We start from the raw sequence: 20,086 nt of genomic DNA on the forward strand, positions 1-20,086 counted from the left end.
GACCCACGAGGAGGCCGCTGTGCCATCCAGGCGGGCAATGCTGGTGGTGCGGTGGAGGTGGAAGGGAGGGTGGATTGCTGAGATAGAGACAGAGGAGGAGTTAATGGTCAGGAATAATCCCAAGGCTTTTGGCCTGAGCAAGTGAAGGGAAAACGGAGGTGAGAGGTTTGTGACTGGCTGAGGCAGAGCTGCCCACTGGCCATCCACTTGGAGAGGTGGCACAAGCTGTTGGCTAGATAGGTCTAGGTTTTGCGAGAGAAGTCCAGGCGGTGTGGGCACCTGCTGTATGACTCCCCATGTCCTGCACATAGTAGGTCCTCAGTAAATGCCTGCTCATTGGGCCTGCAGGGGACACATTACTGGCCACAGCCCAGCTCCCAGCCTCCAGGAGAGGTGGACAAGGGGCCTAGGGCCAATCATAGAGAGCCACACCCTGAGGGGCACGTGGGGTACCACCAGCATTTCTCGGGTGGCACTGTGGAGGGGGAGCTGGGAAGACCTCTTGGGCGAGGTGGTGGAAATCTTGGCAGATGGAGATGGGTGTTGTGGGAAGGCGAGAAAGTGGAGGAGGAAGGCCCAGTGGAGCCGAGGTTAAGTGGACAGTGCAGGAGCCGAACCCTGGTTTCAATTTGGGCTCTGGGACTGTGAGCAAGACACTTAACCTCTGAGGTCTCCATTGCTGACAGGAATGCTAACTGTCCCCTTTCATGGGTATGTGTGGGGATCAAATGAATTAATCCATGGAAACTGTGGCGAACAACATGATGGCAGGTGCTCAGTAAACATCACCTGTCTGTTAGCATTGCATCCAAAGCTGCCTGGGAGGAGGGACAGAGCACGGGGAGGGAGAGGGGAACAGCACAGGAGGCCTGGGGGACAGGAGCCTGGGGCCCAGAAAATGAGGGGATTTTATTCCCTTTGGGCGATTGGAGTCATGGGAAGTTCTGCAGAGAGAGGAGTAGATGTTCCTGTCAGTCCTTGATTAGCCTCCGCCTGTGCTTGGCTTGGTACACTCCCTCCCGTCCTAGACCGGAGGGTCCTAGCCAGCAACCTGCCTCCTGGGCCCAGGACACACTCATGCGGCTAATGCTTGGTCAGTCCAGGCCTTCTGAGGCCGTTCATCCTCACAGCAGCCTCACGTGTGAGGCCGGTCCTATTATTATTGTTTGACAAGTGAGGACACGAAGGCACAGCGAATGTCACACAGATCAATGTCGTCTTGCAGATAGCAGGTAACAGAGCCAGGAGTCAAGCCCAGGCTGGGGATTCAACTCCAGAATCCACGCTGGCCCCTCCCAGCTATGAGAATGGCCTCAGAGCCCTTTGAGGTGCCCTCAGAGCCTCGGATGCCCTCAGAGCTGGGCATCGTGTGACACATCCAGCACTACTGTTCTCCCAACAGGCAGGGTGGGGGCCATTGTGTCCACTTTCAGGGAAAGAAGCTGAAAGGTGGTGTGACTTGCTCAGGGCCCCGAAGCTTGCCTCTGGAGCAGCTGGGACCTCAGCCCAGGTCTGGGACGTCCCTGTGCTGGGTGCTTGGCAGGCATGACACATGCAATCTTGCACCCAAGCCTATTTTGGAGGTGAATACTGAGGCCCCTCAGCCTGGAGTTATTTCTGAGGTCCTTGCTGTCTTTTGAGGAGGAAGAAAATGGATTCCCCCTCCCAGGCCCCTAGGCTTCATGTCCCAGGTCCCTTTACTTTTTCTTCTTCTTTTTTTTTTTTTGTTTTTTTGTTTTTTTGAGATAGAGTCTTGCTCTGTCACCCAGGCTGGAGTGCAGTGGCATGATCTTGGCTCACTGGAACCTCTGCCTCCCGTGTTCAAGCAATTCTCCTATCTCAGCCTCCCAAGTAGCTGGGGTTACAGGCATACACCACCACTCCTGGCTACTTTTTTGTATTTTTAGTAGAGATGGGGTTTCGCCATGTTGGCCAGGCTGGTCTTGAACTCCTGACTTCAGGTGATCTGCCCTCCTTGGCCTCCCAAATTGCTGGGACTATAGGCATGAGCCACCACGCCCAGCCCCAGGTCCCTTTACTTCTGTTCCTCTCTTGACTCTCTCCTTTCAAAGAGGCTTCTCATCCCAAGAAGCGCCTGGCCCACCGGTCTTGGTCCCACCCTGCTGACAGCCGGTCTCCCCTGAGCCCAGCCAGGAGACTGAAAAGCTTTACTGCATTCTCTTAAGGGCCTCACAGCCGGGAAAACCAGCAAAGGGGAATATAGTGTCTGCAGACTGGTGAGGTCCAGGGTCACTCCATAAAAATGGATTCCTGGAAAAACATAAACCAGCAATTTACCCTGTGAATTTTATTGGCCTAAAAAAAAAAAAAAAGGCTATCTCATTTGAATAATGAAGAGAGATAAACCATTCCTAGCTCCTCTTTTATTAGTGAATAAGGACACAAACACTCAACAGAAACGGAACGCTCACACAAAGCTTCAGGTCTGATTTATTAGCCACTTTAGTTTCATAAAACTCAGCATTTCTATTAAAATAAAATGATGTCCAAAAGGTTTGCTTGTTTTTAAGAAAATTGCATTTAATACAGGGCAAGACTTTGTTATGATTTATTTATTTATTTATTTATTTATTTTTTAAACAAAGCTCAAATTCTCCTGATTTCACGCCTGTTACTACAGCTGGAGGGAAACCGATTTCAGAATCTATCTGATATGTCGGATTTCTTTGTGGCATCCACTTCATCGCTCAGCAGCCAGCCATGATGTCATAAGCCCATCAGATTTCCGGTAGGGGGAAAACGCTGGGGAATTGGAAAGAATGGATGTTTCTTACCCGTCAGGAAGGCAGGGGAAGGGGCTGGGTATGTTTGGGAGGAGAAGCCGCGTGGCTGGCGGGGGACAGGAGCAGGCTCAATGTTTGTGATATTAAATGTCAGGCAGAAACCTGAAAACCCCAGCTACCCAGATGTTTTCTCAATATCCAGATGTCTGGCACTGAGCAGACCATGCTCCCGCCTCCCAGGAGATGCTCAGCATTTGGGCTTTGACCTCAGGTCTCCGGTGAGCGTACACTGCCAGGAGCTGTACATCCTCGCGGCTGCCCACCCTTGGGTTTGGGATTTTTTTTCTAAATCTTTACACATGGATGACAGGAGTAACTAGGTCCAGATTTTTAAAAGCTGTTGAAGCAGTGATTTGAGAAGTTCAGTCTCTGGAACTCTATGTAAGCCAAAAAGGAGGAAAAAAAAAAAAAAACCTCAGCCAACACACACACAAACATATGTGACTCTTAAGCCATAGGATTTAAAAACCCAAAACAAAACCAGCAAGTCTGAGAACCAGGGCTGGAGACCGACACTAAGAAGCGCCGAGCCCTCCCCCAGGAGCACGCTTCCCCCCAAATCAGAAAAACACCGCACAGCTTTGTTCTTCCTGACAAAGCCCCTCGCTTCCAGGGAGCCGACAGTTGCCAACAAAAGCACAGGGTAGAACTCATTTACACGCAGGCTGGGCTTCAAGGAGCCATGAAGTGCAGAAATGGAAATGGCTTTGCCTAGGAGCTCTGCCTCCCTGCGACTGGTAATGGGGACCCCTGGAGCCTGGGGGAGCCCCGCAGGTCACAGATGGAGCAGGGTCCTGGCCTCCTGGTGGCCTGGCTAAGCATCTGCCCCACGGAGGTCACCACCTAGCCTTGTGACATCACAGCTAATTGCCCCTGACAATGAGCCAGGAACTGCAGGCCCCTCAGGGCTGCAAGCCTGAGACTTCACAGGGAGCCGGGAGGAGAGGCAGCTGGGGAGGGGCCATCGCCAATTAAAACCCAGTGCTCAGATAACAAGAAAGAAATGGTTGAGGGGGACAGTATTGTCTCTGGTGGGGAGAGGGCAGGAGGAAGTGGGGGTGCGGAAGGGGCTGAGGGTGGGGTATTTGTGCCCTCATCTCCTACCACAATCCCCACCCCCAGCCTTTACAGTTGAGGACATTGAGGCCAGGGGTGGCTGAGTGGCCTGCCCAGGGTCACCAGGGTAATTAGCAGGACAGTCAGTACAAGGGAAAAGAAAACACAGGTCTGGCACTGCCCAGGTCTTCCATGAACTTATCTAATTTAATCCTCGCAGCACTCTGTGAGGGAGGGGTTATCCTTAACCTCAGTTTCCAGAGGAGCCAGTGGAGGCACAGAGAGCTTAAGTAATTTGCCCAAGGCCACACAGCTCATCATTAGCAGAACTTGGCCTGAACTTCTAGTCACCTGATTCTGAATCTGTTTTCTTTCTGCCGGGTGGGGGGAGGCAGTTGAGGTTTAACTGGGAGTTGTGAATCTGATCTAAATACATATTTAAAATGCTGGTGATCCCCACAGAACAGAAGGGAGCAAATCATTGCAAATTAATTTTTTTAAAGCCATTCCAGGCAGGAGGCTTGCTGGCCAGGTGGGTGGGTGGGGAGGCTGCTTTTATTCTGTCCCTGCCAGAGCCTGAGTAAAGCAAGTTGACTGTCTCTCTAGCTGTGCGTGGCGGCCACTCAAAGCTCCTGAAGTGGGGCAGTTGGGGGTGTGGGAGACTGGAGAAAAGCTTTGTTAAGCATCTGCGAGGGCTTCATCTGCCCCAGGAAAAGTGCCAGGCACACGGGTCTGATGGAGCCAGGGGAGGGAGGATTCACTGCGTATAGAAACCATGCAAAAAAAAAAAAAAAAAAAAAAAAAAAAGTCAGTCCCCCTGAGCCGGGTTCCTAATTTCTAAGTGAGAGTTTCAATGAGCCGTGGGTCAACTGAGCAGCAATTGCTGGCCTGGAGACCTGACTCTGGGTCAGAGCTGTGCTGCCCAGGGCCCTGCCCACCAGGATGGGGGAGGCCAGGCAGTCACTGTGGTCCTATATCCCAGCTACTCAGGGGGCCCTGTCAGCCACCACCTTCTCCCAGAGCAGCACTTGAAGAAGACAAGTCTCCGAGAGATGGGACAGAAGAAAGAGGAGACAGGTCGGTCTGAGCTCAGGGAACAGGATTAGCGCCTGCCCTAGGCCTCCCCTGGCAGGTCCACTCTCCCTGCAGCCGGCCAGCCTTGGCACTGCAGCGCCCAGGCTGTGCCAGGCCTCTCCCTTCACAAGGCCTGCTGGTTTCTTTTATTTTGTTTCTGTGAACGGCAAATGGGGTGTGGAGCCCAGGACTCGGGCCAGGGAAGGGGAAAGAAAAGCTTCTGCCATCTGGATGCCTGACCTGGCTGAGCTGCTCCTGTTTTTCTGGGGAAATCCTACCCATCTTTTATTTGCTTTGCCTACCATCTGCCCAGAAAAGATTTGGGTCCTGCCCTCATGGCACTTACGATCGACAGGGGGAGCTAAACATTGACCAATTGATGGCATAAAAGTGTCCATGGAGGGGGTGGTCCCATGCTATGAGAGTCCATCATAGTGGAATCATCAAGTCAGGGAGGTCAGGGAAGGCTTCCTGGAGGAGGTGACATTGGTGCTGGGGCCCAAAGGATGAGGAGTGTTAATTGCTCTGACTCACTGTCACCCTTGCAGAGTCCCTCTCTGATATCCTCCTAAGGTCGCCTCCCCTCCCCATACCCTGGTCCCTTTCTTGACTGTCTGTTGTTCATCTATATCCCTGCCCTGGTCTGGAAGCCCTATGAGGGCAGAGGCCAGGCCAGTCTTAGTCACTGCTGAATTGCCCATGCCCGGCACTTAGTAGGTGTGCTGGACCACCTATGGTGGTCTACACTGCCTATTTGTGGCTATTTGCTGATCAAAAGAATAAACGACATGTGCAAAAGGCTTTGTAGTAGGAAAAATCCCAGGACAGGAGGATGTGGGAGAAGGAACGGGGGCAAAGGGACAGAAGGTGATGGGAGATGAGGCTGTGCCTCCCCAAGAACCTCCCTAGAAATGCGGGTATCTCCTCCAGCCAAGGGAAACCCTTCTGCCCTTCCCCTGTGGCAGAGACTGTGGTGGGGCGTCTTTCTTACCCTAGAGGAGAGATTGTCGCATAAATACGCTGCCCCACCCGAAGCGCTCCAGGCACAGCACCCCTGGGCACAAAGCAGGTGGGCACTAGCACCCCCTGCCCAGTACTCTGCCACCAGCTTCCCTCCTGCGTTCATTCTCTCACCCAGGGCTGCGGGGCCACTTGGAGCCCCAGAGAGGGGGTGGGATCCACCCCCAGCAGATCCGAGGGTCTCAATCCAGGGCTTCCCTGCATCCCAGCCCCAGGTCTCACCTGCACTACCCCCATGGCTAGCACCCTTTCTCCTCACTGAGGCGGAGGTGGAAGAAGAGGAGCCAGGACAAATGGGGTTTGAGTCCCCGGGTCTGATTACCAGCGTGGGACGGGTGCCAAACTGGCCTCTCCGCCCCTCAGCTTCCTCACAAGTGAGGTGGAGACTCCCCAGGCTTCCCCGGAGCCAGGGACAGAGTGAGCGCTTGATGATCCTGTCTAAAAGTCTCAAAATGAGCCCCTTCTGGTCTCGCTCTGTCGCCCCAAATCCCTCTCCCGCCTCACCTGCAGCTTCTGCAGCTCCCGAGGAAGGGGGGCACCCGAATTCCAGCCGCTGAGGCTGGAGTTTGGAGTTCGCCCAAGGAGCTTCAGCCCTGGGAGGCGGCTGAGACCCGACAGGTGGGTCCCGTTCCCGCCCCAGATGTGCGCCTGGCCCCTCGGAGGCGCGGCTCCGCCTACGCCCGGACCCTTCCTCCCCGCCAGCCCGCTAAGCGCGCTCTGGCAAACTTTCCGCGTCCAGAACCCGCCCGTGTCTACACCTGCTCGCGGTTCAACCGCAAGCGCACGTCTACACGGTCTCACCTGCCCCCGGGTTGCTGAAGGGTGCCTCGGTCACGGGTCCGCGTCTCCACAGGCTCAGTAGCTGCGACTCCCCGGGACTGCCGACCTCAGCCTTGGAGATCCGTCTTGACCACCCCCGTTTTCGGAGGCGCCTGGGCCGGACCACCTGTGCTGGTCTACACCGCCTCGGCAACCCCGGGTCACCGGAGATGCTTCGGCTCGAGGGTCCCGCCTGCACCACCCATGGCTCTCGAGACCCTTCAGAGCGCGGACCCGGCCGAGACCCCGCGGAGCCGCTGCGCGTGGCTGGTGCCCGCGGTCGCCCCCCGGTCCCGTCCGCGGCGAAACCGCCGGGGCTGCTTACCTGGCCCGCGCGCCCTCACGCTCCCTTCTGGGCTGCGCAGCCGCCTCTCTCACACATTTTGCGATATCATCGATGGCGAAAGAAAATGTTGTAAATCCTTCTGCGGCCACGTGTCTGTCCCCCCACCCCCTTCTCCCTTTCTCTGGCCCTCAGGACAAAACGGCCCCGCGGCCGGCCGCTGGCCACGGGGCTCTGGGCGGGCGAGGCTGGCCGCAGCGGGGCGTGGTCTGGGGAGGGGCCGGACCGGGGCGGGCGGGGCGTGGTCGGGGCAGGGGCGGGGCGCGCTGGTTCCGGCCGCCCTCCCCCGGGAAACCGGGCCTGAGACTAGGGCTCCTGTTCCAGCTCTTGATTGGTCGGTCGGCCAGCAATGCTGACGTCTGATTGGCTGAGACAAAGAAGGGACTAAGGCCGTGGGGGTGGGGGTTTGTGGATTTCATTCTTTGCCTTTTCGCTCCGGCGGTGGCCGCTGCTCTTTCGGACCTTCCTGAACTCTGCGGCCTTTTCCTCTCTGCTTCCATGCTCCCTATCATAACGCTACGTGCATTTCCTTGTCCTTCTCTACCAAACAGCACCTGGAGATAGGAACATGGGGTTCGTGCTGCTCACCACTGTCTCCCCAGGGCCTAGCACGCAGTACGTGCTCAAAACGGTTAGTTGAATGAATTAGTGGAAAATATGCATACAGGTGTTTAGAGCTATCTTTAATGTTGGCAACATCCCTAGGAGATGATATTACTATTCTCTCCCGAGAATGAGGAAACCGAGGTGCAGAGAAATTCGGTCACCTGGGGATGAATGGCTGAGCTGATGCTTGGACATGCTTACATTACTGGATCTCGGATCCTCTACACAGCGATGCCCTGTGCAGTGTCAGAGCTCAGTTTCCTGTCTATCAAGAGTGTTGTGTTAGAGCACGAGATAGGTTAGAAGATGGGTTATTACTGCCAGGCCCTGTGGCTCACGCCTATAATTCCAGCACTTTGGGAGGCCAGGGTGGGAGGAGCGCTTGCGCCCAGGAGTTTGAGACCAGCCTGGGCAACATGGAGAAACCCCGTCTCTACAACAAAAAATTAAGAAGTTTTCTGGGCGTGGTGGTGTGCACCTGTAGTCCCAGCTACTTGGGAGGCCGAGGTGGGAGGATCACTTGAGCCCAGGAGTTGGAGGCTGCAGTGCTATGATTGTACCACTTGCACTTCAGCCTGGGTGACAGAAAAAAAAAAAAAAAAAAAAACCCGTCTCTACTAAAAATACAAAAAATTAGCCGGGCGTGGTGGTGGGCACCTGTAGTCCCAGCTAGCTACTCGGGAAGCTGAGGCAAGAGAATGGCGTGAACCCAGGAGGCGGAGCTTGCAGTAAGCCGAGATGGTACCACTGCACTCCAGCCTGGGCGACAGAGTGAGACTTCATCTCAAAACAAAACAAAACAAAACAAAACAAAACTTACTTCGGCCGGGCACAGTGGCTCACGCCTGTAATCCCAGCACTTGGGGAAGCGGAGGTGGGTGGATCACCTGAGGTCAGGAGTTCGAGACCAGCCTGGCCAACATCGTGAAACCCCATCTCTACTAAAAAATACAAAAATTAGCTGAGCATGCTGGTGGGTGCCTGTAATCCCAGCTACTAGGGAGGCTGGGGCAGGAGAATCACTTGAACCCAGGTGGCAGAGGTTGTAGTGAGCCGAGATCATGCCACTGGCACTCCAGCCTGGGCGATAAGAGCGAAACTCTGTCTCAAAAAAAAAAAAAAGTGTCATTTAAATGAACACGCTTGAACATGCTATACCCAGCACTGTGCTTGGCAGTATGAATGGCACAGCCTCTGCTTCCATGTTAAATTCCTGGTAACCTGCTGGGCTCTTTCCTTTCCTGGGAATCCACCCCCTGACCTCACCCTGCACCCCCATCACAGGGGAAGTTGGAAGCACTGTGCTCAAACCAGGCTGCATTGCCCACTCTGACAGTTTGGGGCATTTGGGGTGGATTTTCCTGTGGAAGTCATGAGGAGGATCGTGAAGCAGACTGACTTCCTGGCTGCTGTTCTCTGACGGGGAGGGGGTTCTTGGGATGCCCCCCCAAGTAGGTCCTTTTGATTGAGAGATGATGTATGAGATGGGATGGGGGAGAGGGCTTCCTCTGACAAAGGAAGGTGTAGAAGCTTCTTCCGGAGTTGGGCAGGGAAGGGTTAATCAACTAGAAAAATGCTGAAAGCCTGTCTCCCATAGGCAGCCAGATTGAGGCATGAAGAGGAGGAGCTGGCTTGATGGTGTGGTGAATGAGTGCTCCCTGCATCTGTCTTCACATGGCCTTCTTATAGGGACATCAGTCATTAGATTTAGGCCCCATCCTAATCCGGTATGACCTCATCTTAAGATGATTACATTTGCAAAGACCCTGTTTCCCAATCAGGTTGCATTCACAGGTATCGGCGGTCAGGACTTCAATATATCTTTCTGGGGACACAATTCAACAAGGCTCAATGAGGAAAGAACACTTTGATTAGTAGGGAACATCGAGAGCAGAGGCCCCAGGGCTGTACAAGGTGGATGTCCCTGTCGCTGCCCACTGCTCTCTTGGGATTCCACAGATCCTGGTGCCTGGCAGCTGTGGAAACAGAGTTGGGAGGCAGCCGACCCTCTGGACATCAAGCCTTTTCAGCTGACCCTGCCCAGCCTGGTGCCAGAGCAGGGCCCTGCCTGCCCGCCCCTCCTCCCTCTTCCTGCCTGGTCTTCATTCCCACCCACATCCCAAGATGGACAAGGACAATAAAAGCTGTTTCATAAGCAGCTGGTGATTAATTGCCAAGTTAATTAAAGAGGCAGTAATTGCACTCTGATTTCAGAGGAAGGAGTGATGTCTTGGGCAGGGGTGGGTGGTCAGCTTAGGTTTCCCTGACAAGGCAGAGCCAGAAGACAGAAAGGATTTGAAAAGCCAGGAAGAAAAAACAGGTGCACTTTTTTTTTTTTTTTTTTTTGAAACAGAGTCTCGCTCTGTCTCTCAGGCTAGAGTGCAGTGGCGCAATCTTGGCCCACTGCAACCTCCACCTCCCAGGTTCAAGTGATTCTTCTGCCTCAGCCTCCCAAGTAGCTGGGACTACAGGTGCATGCCACCACGCCCCACCAATTTTTTTTTTTTTTTTTTAGATGGAGTCTCACTCTGTTGCTGGGCTGGAGTGCAGTGGCACGATCTCCACTCATTGCAACCTCCGCCTCCTGGGTTCAAGCAATTCTCCTGCCTCAGCCTCCCTAGTAGCTGGGACTACAGGCATGCACCACCACACCCAGCTCATTTTTGTATTTTTTAGTAGAGACAGGGTTTCACCATGTTGGCCAGGCTGGTCTCAAGCTCCTGACCTCAGGTGATCCTCCCGCCTCGGCCTCCCAAAGTGCCGGGACCACAGGCATGAGCCACTGTGCCCATCCGAAGCACCCTCTTTCTAAAGGTGCACCTGTTGGCTGTGCGCAGTGGCTCACACCTGTAATCCCAGCGCTCTGGGAGGCCAAGGTGGGTGGATCACCTGAGCTCAGGAGTTTGAGACCAGCCTGGCCAACATGGCGAAACCTGTCTCTACTAAAAATACAAAAATTAGCTGGGTGTGGTGGTGCATGCCTGTAGTCCCAGCTACTTGAGAGGCTGAGGCAAGAGAATCGCTTGAACCTGGGAGGCTGCGGTTGCAGTGAGCCAAGATCGCACCATTGCACTCCAGCCTGGGTGACAGAGGGAGACTCCATCTCAAAAAAAAAAAAAAAAAGTGGGTGCTTCAATCATAGCTGCACATAGCTGCAATATTTCATTTGACAGAGTCAGATGGGGGACTTAGATGCTCTAGTTTATCTCTGTACTTTTCCATGTCTTTGAAATATTTCATTAACATCCACACACACAAAAAAAAATGGCAGGGGAGAGGTTAAGTGTTTCTAAATTCTAGTTTGGGATTTATAAATGGCTTCAAATACCAGTATGCCTTACTTTACACAGTGGAGAGGGTCTTAAAATTCTGTGTCAATTGAATCCCGTTGGCCCGCCTGGTACATCTTAACGCCTCTGATGCTCTAGCTTCATTTCTGATTGATTTTCCCTGGCAGAGGTACCAAATTCTTTGCTTTAAGTGTCAGGCTCTCTCTGTCAAGTAGTCAATGACCTATAAAGCACTTAAAACGTACTGGAGGAGATGCGATTTGGAGGCACCCTGCAGTGTATCCTCTCTTATTGTCGGTAATCACCCCTCATTTATTTGCTCTTATTGGTTTGGAATTTGCTATCAGGTTTTCCTAAAGCCAAGCCCACCAGCAATGGTCCAATTCTATGTGGGCCCAGATGGGTGCCCGGATTGGAACCTAGGGGCAGTGGGCAGCCAATGTGGCCTCTTTCCTCACGAGCCCTTCGGCTTGGGTGCCCTGGTCATCTCTTGGCCACACATTCAGCGGCTCTGCCTCTTGCTAGCTGAGTGACCTTGAGCATTTGGTGCCCCCCTCCAAGCCTCGCTTTCCTCTTCCACACTGCCCCAGAGCTGGTGCCTGCCCCTGGGCAACTGGAAGATGACTCCAGCCTGGTGAGGTCAGTGCTGGGAGCCATACAAGAGGCCCAAGGTCAGGGTGAGCATGGAGGTCATGACCGAGGTAAGCTCCAGGGTCAGAGGTCACAGGAAGCATCCCCAAGGAGCACAAAACAGGGTGGGCCACTGACCGCGGGGCAGGAGAGCCTCTCAGAGAGGGGCCCAGCCTGGGAGGCAGAATAGGCTCTTCTAGGAGGGAAAGTGTCTTCATTTTCTTTTCTTTTTTTTCCCTTAAGATGGAGTCTTGCTCTGTCGCCCAGGCTGGAGTGCAATGGTGCAATCTTGGCTCATTGCAACCGCCGCCTCCCAGGTTCAAGCGATTCTCCTGCCTCAGCCTCCTGAGTAGCTGGGACTACAGGCATGCACCACCACACCCAGCTAATTTTTGTATTTTTAGTAGAGACAGGTTTCGCCATGTTGGCCAGGCTGGTCTCGAACTCCTGACTTCAGGTGATCCACCTGCCCTCAGCCTCCCAAAGTGCTGGGATTACAGGCGTGAGCCACCGCGCCTGGCCAGTGTCTTCATTTTCTATGGCTGCTGTAACTAATCACCACAAACCTGGTGACTTAAAACAACACACGTTATCCCTATTGAAAAGCCGGGAGAAAAAAGAAAGAAAAAAATTATTTTTAGAAAACCCACAACAAGACACACATTTATTTTCTTACAGTTCTCAAGACCGGAAATTCAGAATCAGTTCAACAGGCAGAAACCAGGGTGTTCACAGGGCCACGTTCCCTCCAGAAGCTTTGAGGAGTATCCGTTTCCTTGCCCTCTCCTGCTTCTGGGGCTCTGTTCTCTGGCTGTGACCTCTTCTTCCATCTTCAAAACCAGCAGTGTACCATCTTCAGACCTCTTTCTCTACTTCCATCATCACGCCACCTTCTGCCTTTGGTCTGTAATCTCCCTCTGCATCCCTCTTTATAAGGGCGTTTGTGATTGTAATGATCCAGGATAATCTCCTCATCTCCAGATCCTTAATCACATCTGCAGCGCCTTTGTCATATAAGGTAACATTCACAGGTTCCAGGATTAGGATGTGGATATCTTGGCGAGGGTGGGATTCTTCAGCCTACCACAGAAGGCCACCAACCAAAGTGGTTCAGATCATGGATTCTGAAGCCACTGCTGGGGCCTGAATCTCAACTGCACCATCTGCCAGCTAGGTGACTTTGGGTGAGTTGTTATATCTTTCTAAGGCTTGGTTTCTTCATCTGTGAAATGAGATCAATGCTTACTTATCGCCACAGATAAAAACTGAATAGGCATTTAACCATCTGACAGGTAGAGGGAGTTTCATGTGCCAGAGCCTGGACCTTGAAAGAGACCCCAGCAGGGCCCTTCTGTAGGAGGAAAGGAGGAAGGGCAGGAAAGGGGACGGGCAGGGCAGGCTGGATGGAGGAAGAAGCTGAGCCACGTCCCAGGGAAGTGTGTGTGTGCTCTGTCCTAAGGGTAATGAACAGGGGACAACAGAAAGTGTTTAAGTAGGGCAATTTTTTTCCGTTTATTTTTGTTTTGTGTTATTGAAATGTAATTCACATACTATCAATTTACCCTTTTAAAGTGTACAATTCAATGGATTTTAGCATATTCACGAGGTTGTGTAACCATCACTGCTGTCGCATTCCAGAACATTTCCATTACCTCATAAAAAATCCCCATACCCATTAGCAGTTCTTTTTTTTTTTGAGACAGAGTCTTGCTCTGTCACCCAGGCTGGAGCGCAGTGGTGATATCTCAGCTCACGGCAAGCTCTGTCTCCCAGGTTCACGCCATTCTCGTGCCTCAGCCTCCCGAGTAGCTGGAACTACATGCACCCGCCACCACGCCCGGCTAATTTTTTGTATTTTTAGTAGAGATGGGGTTTCACCGTGTTAGCCAGGATGGTCTCGATCTCCTGACCTCATGATCCGCCCACCTCGGCCTCCCAAAGTGCTGATTATAGGTGTGAGCCACCGTGCCCAGCCAGCAGTTCTTTCTTTTCTTGAAACGGAGTCTCACTCTGTCACCCAGGCCGGAGGGCAGTGGCACCGTGTCGGCTCACTGCAACCTCAGTCTTCTGGGTTCAAGCAACTCTCCTGCCTCAGCCTCCTGAGTAGCTGGGATTACAGGCGCTCACCATCACGCCCAGCTAATTTTTATATTTTTAGTAGCGATAGGGTTTCACCATGTTGGCCAGGCTGGTCTCGAACTCCTGACCTCGGTGATCCACCTGCCTCGGCCTCCCAAAGTGCTAGGATTACAGGCGTGAGCCACCGTGCCCGGCTGTCTGGCTAATTTTTGTATTTTTAGTTGAGATAGGGTTTCACCATGTTGGCCGGGCGTGGGCCACTGCGCCTGGCCCCCATTAGCAGTTCTAAAGCTGTCTGCAATCTTGAACTCCAATCTTGAGCTCCAGGCTTGAACCCAGGAAGAAGGCAGGGGTGCCTTGAGCACCACAATGACCATCTATATTTCTGGAACTGGTCACTTGGCTGTGGGTCCTACCCTTATCCCTGGGACTCAGCTGCACAGACTTGTCCCAATGGGTCAGGAAGGACAGCAGCTCTCCTGGCTCCACCCCCGTCACATGACATGCCAGGGTTCCCCACCCATAAGGGGCAGGAGATTGTGGGGCTGCTGGAGGAAGTTGTGGGGGCATTTGAGGCTGAGTGCTGGCTAAGCAGCAATGGCTCATGCCGGTAATCCCAGCATTTGGGAGGCCAAGGTGGCAGGATCGCTTGAGCTCAGGAGTTTGAGACCAGCCTGGGCAACATGGCAAAACCCAGTCTCTATGAAAAATACAAAAAATTAGCCAGGTGTGATGGTGCGCACCTGTAGTGCCAGCTACTCCGGAGGCTGAGGCAGAGGACTGCTTGAGCACAGGTGGTTGAGGCTGCAGTGAGCTGTGATCGCACTACTGCACTCCAGCCTGGATGACAGAGTGAGACCCTGTCTCAAAACAAAACAAAACCGAAAACACATTAAAATTTTTCTTTTTGGAAAACCATCCAATCAGCCAGAGAGAGAGAGAAAAAAAGGAGCTTCTCCAGTGTTCCCCACACACCCCCGCCACCACCCCTGGTCGGGCTCCGTTCTGCTGGCTACTTGGGGGAGTCTCAGGCCCTGAATGATCAGGGACATGTGGCCTGGCCTAGAGGCAGCTGAGGCAGGAGGGAGGCCATCTGGTGAGGCGAGAGGTAGCGGTCAGGACATTGCTGAGTCCGCTGAGGCATCCCCTGGCAGTCACAAGGGCTTCTGGGATCAATTAGCAGAACCACCCTAACAGGGCTCATGGCCCCTGACGCAGGCACGTGTCCTCAGAGCCTCTTGACAGCCTTGGCAGCCAGGAATCGAAAGGAGGTGGGGGAGGGGAATGTCGGCCTTTCCCCTGTGCCTGGCCTCGCCTCCAACAGCTCAGCACAGAGCCTCCCCCGCCCTCCCCATTAGGCGGAGGCTGCTGGCCTTCCAGAGCCTGCACTTTTTATTGCCCTGCTTCTCCTGGTGTTGTGGGTGCAGCAACAGTCTGTCTCAATTTTCACATATGTAAAATGGGTCATATACTAATTAAAGATCACTTCCTGGAAATCGAAAAAAAAATTATCCCTTTTTCACTAAGAACCGGTGTTGAATCAACAGCAAAGGAAAAGACTCCTTTATTTTTTGAACAAACAGCTCCTAAGCCCCTACTGTGAGTCAGGCACAGACAAAGAGAGACAAATGAGGTGTTTGCCATGCTTGGGAAACTCGGGAATTCTGGGGGGAGATGGGTGTGTGTGAACTGATTCAGTTCAAAGAGGTCAAAGAAATAAGAGGATTCAGTAAACTACTTGGTGTGGGAGAGGGCTTTAAGGAAGACTTCGCAGTGGAGGTGGCATTTTTTTTTTTTTTTTGAGACGGAGTTTTACTCCGTGGCTGATATCTGTGGTATGTGCCACCACACCCGGCTAATTTTTGTATTTTTAGTAGAGATGGGGTTTTGCCATGTTGGCTAGGCTGGTCTCGAACTCCTGACGTGAGGTGATCCGCCTGCCTTGGCCTCCCAAAGTGGTGGGATTGTAGGCGTGAGCCACTGTGCCCAGCTGGAGGTAGCATTTGAGCAGGAATTCCTCAGGCAAAGAATAGGGTGCAGGGCCTCAGGGCAGGGAGAATGGTAGGAGCCCAGACTCAGATGTGGGGAGCTCAGCATCTTGGGGAACAGAAGCCATAGATGGAAGCATGAATGGAGCTGGGGTGACTTTGGGCCAGTAGGAGCCAGTCAGAAATAGCTGGTGGACTCCATGAAGACAGGACTGTCCGTTTCTTACTCCAGCCACAGCACTGGGCTTGACACATAGTTGGAGCAGGACAAATGTTGTTAAAAGAATGAAGGGATGGCCAGGTGTGGTGGCTCACACCTGTAATCCCAGCAATTTGGGAGGCTGAGGCAGGCAGATCACTTGAGGTCAGGAGTTTGAGACCATCCTGGCCAATGTAGTGAAACCCTGTCTCTACTAAAAATACAAAAAAATTAGCCAGGCGTGGTGGCACACATCTGTGATCCCAGCTACTTGGGAAGCTGAGGCAGGAGAATTGCTTGAACCTGGGAAACAGAGGTTGCAGTGAGCCGAGATTGCGCCACTGCACTCCAGCCTGGGTGATAGGAGGGAAACCCTGTCTCAAAAAAAAAAAAAAAAAGCCGAGCATAGTGGCTCACACCTGTAATTCCAGCATTTTGGGAGGCTGAGGTAGGTGGATTTCTTGAAGTCAGGAGTTTGAGACCAGCCTGGCCAATATGGTGAAACCTCATCTCTACTAAAAATACAAAAAAAATTAGCTGGGCCTGGTGGCACGTGCCTGTAGTCCCAGCTACTCAGGAGGCTGGGGCAGAAGAATTGCTTGAACCCAGGAAGTGGAGATTGCAGTGTGCCCAGATCACACCACTGCACTCCAGCCTGGGCCTCACAGAGAGAATCCATCTCAAAAAAAAAAAAAAAAAAAAGAAAGAAAGAAAGAAAGAAAAGAAAAAAAAAAGAGTGAAGGAGTGGTAGGAGTGGTAAGAGCCCTGAATGTGAGACTAAGGGGTTTGAGCCCCAATCCTGTGGACAGTGGAAACCACTGTGAGGTTTGGTATAGGGTGTGAGGTAGGGGTCATGTAGAGGTTTGGCTCTCCCAGCACCAATTGTTGAAAAGACTGTTCCCCATTGAATGATGGTGGCCCCCTTGTTGGAATGAATTGACCATTACCATAAGGTATGGCAGGCTTTTGAGAGAGGAATGATGTGGTCGGATATGTGCTATAGAAAGATCAGGTGAGACTTGTTTGGACTGGGAATGGCTGGGAGGAGGAGGGGTTGGAGGGAGGCTCTTATGGGTGGACTTGATGGCAGGGGGACAGAAGGGGCATCTGGGGAGAAGGGACATCCCTGGATCTGCCCATGGTGGGGAGCAAGGTACAGGGCTATGTCCTGAGCCAAGGCCAGGATCTGGCCCACTTGGGCCTGTGGAACTCACTGGGGGATGGGGATGGGGCAGTCAAGGGAGAGACAGAGAAAATGCCCCCACTCCTCGGCCCCTCAAGGTCCTCAAAGTGGTAAAATAAAACCCACTCCAGATATAGCCATTTGCAAAGTCAGTTTTCAGGTAATGAGAGGATTGTAATGGAAAAACAATGCCAATTACAGCAGCATTATCTGGGATTATAAAGCTTCTAAGAGGCGGCTCACACCTCCAGGCATGCTGTGCCTGGGAATTTCCAGGGTAGACTTGGGATCAGAGCATACAGGCTGCCAGGATCCAGGCCTCACAGCAGGCGTGGACTGCTGGGGAGGCCCAACCCCTGGGGCTCTATGGACCTGCCTCCAATTCCCCAAAGAGATAGAATACCAGGAGGCAGGAGGACCCCCCAACCACACACACACACACACACACACACACACACACACACACACACACACTTCTGAGAAATTGGATATGAGGAATGTGAGGCTGCCAGCCCATCTCTGAAGGAAACCTGTTCTTCTGTGGGCTTCCCTAGTCCTGGGGGCACCACATCCCTCCATGGCTCTTTCTGCCTCCTCCATCACCTCTCCTATCTGGCCTTGGGGACAGCAGGACTGCACACACACCCTTGGGGACAGCAGGACTGCACACATGCCGAAGCAGCCCAGCGTTGCTCCTCCTGGGCTGTGTGACCTGGAGCCAGTCAGCTTTTCTGAGTGGCAGCTTCTGCTTTGGTAAAATGGGGAGATCACCCCTGCCCATCATCACAGACCCATTTTCAGGATTAAATGAAATATTCTAGATAAAGAGTCTGAGGAATAGAAACCAGTCCAACCTCAGGGCCTGGCGATTTGGTGGTGACTGTTAGAACAGTGAACTTCTATGCACTGGGTCCCAGGAATCCCGCCTCATTTCCCATAGGGAAAGTTTTGCAGATGTGTGTGTGTACAAGGATGTTCCCTGCAGCCCCTTATGTGAGGTTGAAAAATCATAAACAACTGAAAAGGCCTTCGATAGGGGGCCTGATTAAATTAGGATCCATCTGTCCTGCAGGATCCTTTGCTGTAATTGGAGTCTGGCAGCTCTTGTGTGCTGTCTCCAGCAGATCCCACCACGTGGGGCTGCATCAACAAAGCAAGTGCAAACAACAGCTACAAAATGAATGCATTGCGGCTGTTTGGAAGCCCACACGGCACTCCTTATTTTACATGTTCACAGGTAGGCACCTAGATGCCATAAAAGCAGCGACGAAGAAAACACTCCCAAATGATCCGATTGGTTGCTACTGGGGAGGAGATGGGTATAGAGGCTGGGAGGTGGCAGGTGCATCAGAGGAGTTTCACTTTGCTGTAGTTTTAATGTTTCACTGTAACATATGCTTCTGTCACCCACATATGTCACCTCCAGACACACACAAAACACACGCCAACACCAAGTTCAGAGAGTCTGGCCTGACCCGCGCTCAGTCAAGGCTGAGGCCATCATTCTGACCACAGGTCCGGGAAGGGAGACCGGGGAAGCCCCCTCAGGTGGGCAAATGACATCCCCTGGCATTGCAAGGAACGGAGTGACGCCACTCAGCCTGGCTGGACTGAGCCAACGGCCCACCTCTCCTGCATAAGCTGTCTGCCAAGAAAACTATTGAACTACATAAAAATCCATCCCTGAAATCCCAGAGGCATCTTTAGAATGGAGCATGGACTTTAAATTAGAATGTGCTTTAACAAAAAAAAAAAAGAAAGAAAAAGGAAAAGCAGGTTTTGCCTGTAACTTGAGTTCAGGTTTGTGACACTGGGTGGCCAAAGAGCACTGCCTACCCTGGCCGAGGCCACCAGCCTCAATTCCTGCAATATTGGCTGTGAAGGGAACCCCAACCCCACCGGGTTCAGCGCAGAACCAGCACATGTTCCCATGGAAACTCTGCTGCCAGAATCCCCTGGAAATGTTTGCTGAAGAGGGGCCACCGTTTACCGTACCCACTGCAAGTTCTGGACTGGTGGTAGAGGCTGGGCACAGACTGACCTCCAGAAGAAGTCCATGGGCCCTCTGCTAGGGTGGCACCAGACTTCCCTGGTCCCACAGGACAGCCAGTGGCCTCCTAGCTTGGTTCTGGGCCCCCGCCTGCAAGCACACATGGCAAGGAGGGCTTCAGCAGGCTCGCAGAACCGAGTGGCAAGGCCCCTGCTCCCAGAGGCTGGTTTCCCAGGATGATTTTCTCAAGCAAGTGCTGACAGAGCAGGAGTCAAGCGGGGGTGGGGTTGGAGGCTGAAACCCATTGAAGGGGTCAATTTCCTAGAGGCAGGCAGGGATGCCTGGGGGTGCCAGACGTGGCTGAGATGTTTCTGCAGAGGGGAGGTTGGGAAGACCTAGGAGGGCAGGGCAGGCTGGGCCGGGAGAGATGGTGGGAAATCCCACCAGGTCAGGGGCCAGTGGGCAGAGGGAAGCATCAGCGGAGACCCAGAGACAGGGCTGCCCTGCTGCGGTAGGGCCCAGGGGCAGTGGCCTGCAGGGGCTGCCTGGGGCTTCCCTTCCCCACCCTAACCCCAGACCCCACTCAGGACTGCTCACATCCGTCCGTCCTGGAAGGTCCACAGCTCCCCTTTACCTGGGCCTCACCTACTCCCACTCAAGCCACCCCATCCCCCTTAGCTTTTCCCCTCCAGGCCCATTCATGCAGCTCCTGCTAAGCCAGCACCCTCCTCCCCTCACCTCTCTGCTTACCTTGCTCCCACCCCCAGCTCTGGGCAGCCCTGGCCTGTCCATCTGATCGTGCCACCCCGCAGGCACTCCTTAAAGGCATGGCTGCAGAGAGCCTGGGCCCAGCTCCCAGGGAGGCCTGCCTCTCACTTAGACCCCTCTGTACTGCCCCAGAAGCCTATTTCTTCTGAAGGACGAGTCTTGAAGGAAATCCATACCCACTGAGCTTCTGCCTGAGCCAGGGAGTCCCCTTCTGTCCTTTCCGAGACACTGAGTGGT

The 20,086-nt window shown here is 53.2% G+C and overlaps 1 long non-coding RNA gene across 1 annotated transcript; it reads right to left on the reverse strand.

The window, feature by feature from the left end:
- Window positions 1–1,701: 1,701 nt before the first annotated feature.
- Window positions 1,702–7,334, reverse strand: LOC134761212 (uncharacterized). The gene is made up of 2 exons (XR_010139537.1): window positions 6,756–7,334; window positions 1,702–3,181 (listed from the first exon to the last, which is right to left on the reverse strand). It is a non-coding gene; the product is annotated as an uncharacterized LOC134761212 (long non-coding RNA).
- Window positions 7,335–20,086: the final 12,752 nt, after the last annotated feature.

This window comes from Pongo abelii, chromosome 23 (assembly GCF_028885655.2).
Source record: "Pongo abelii isolate AG06213 chromosome 23, NHGRI_mPonAbe1-v2.0_pri, whole genome shotgun sequence".
In the NCBI taxonomy this organism is placed as follows: domain Eukaryota; kingdom Metazoa; phylum Chordata; class Mammalia; order Primates; family Hominidae; genus Pongo; species Pongo abelii.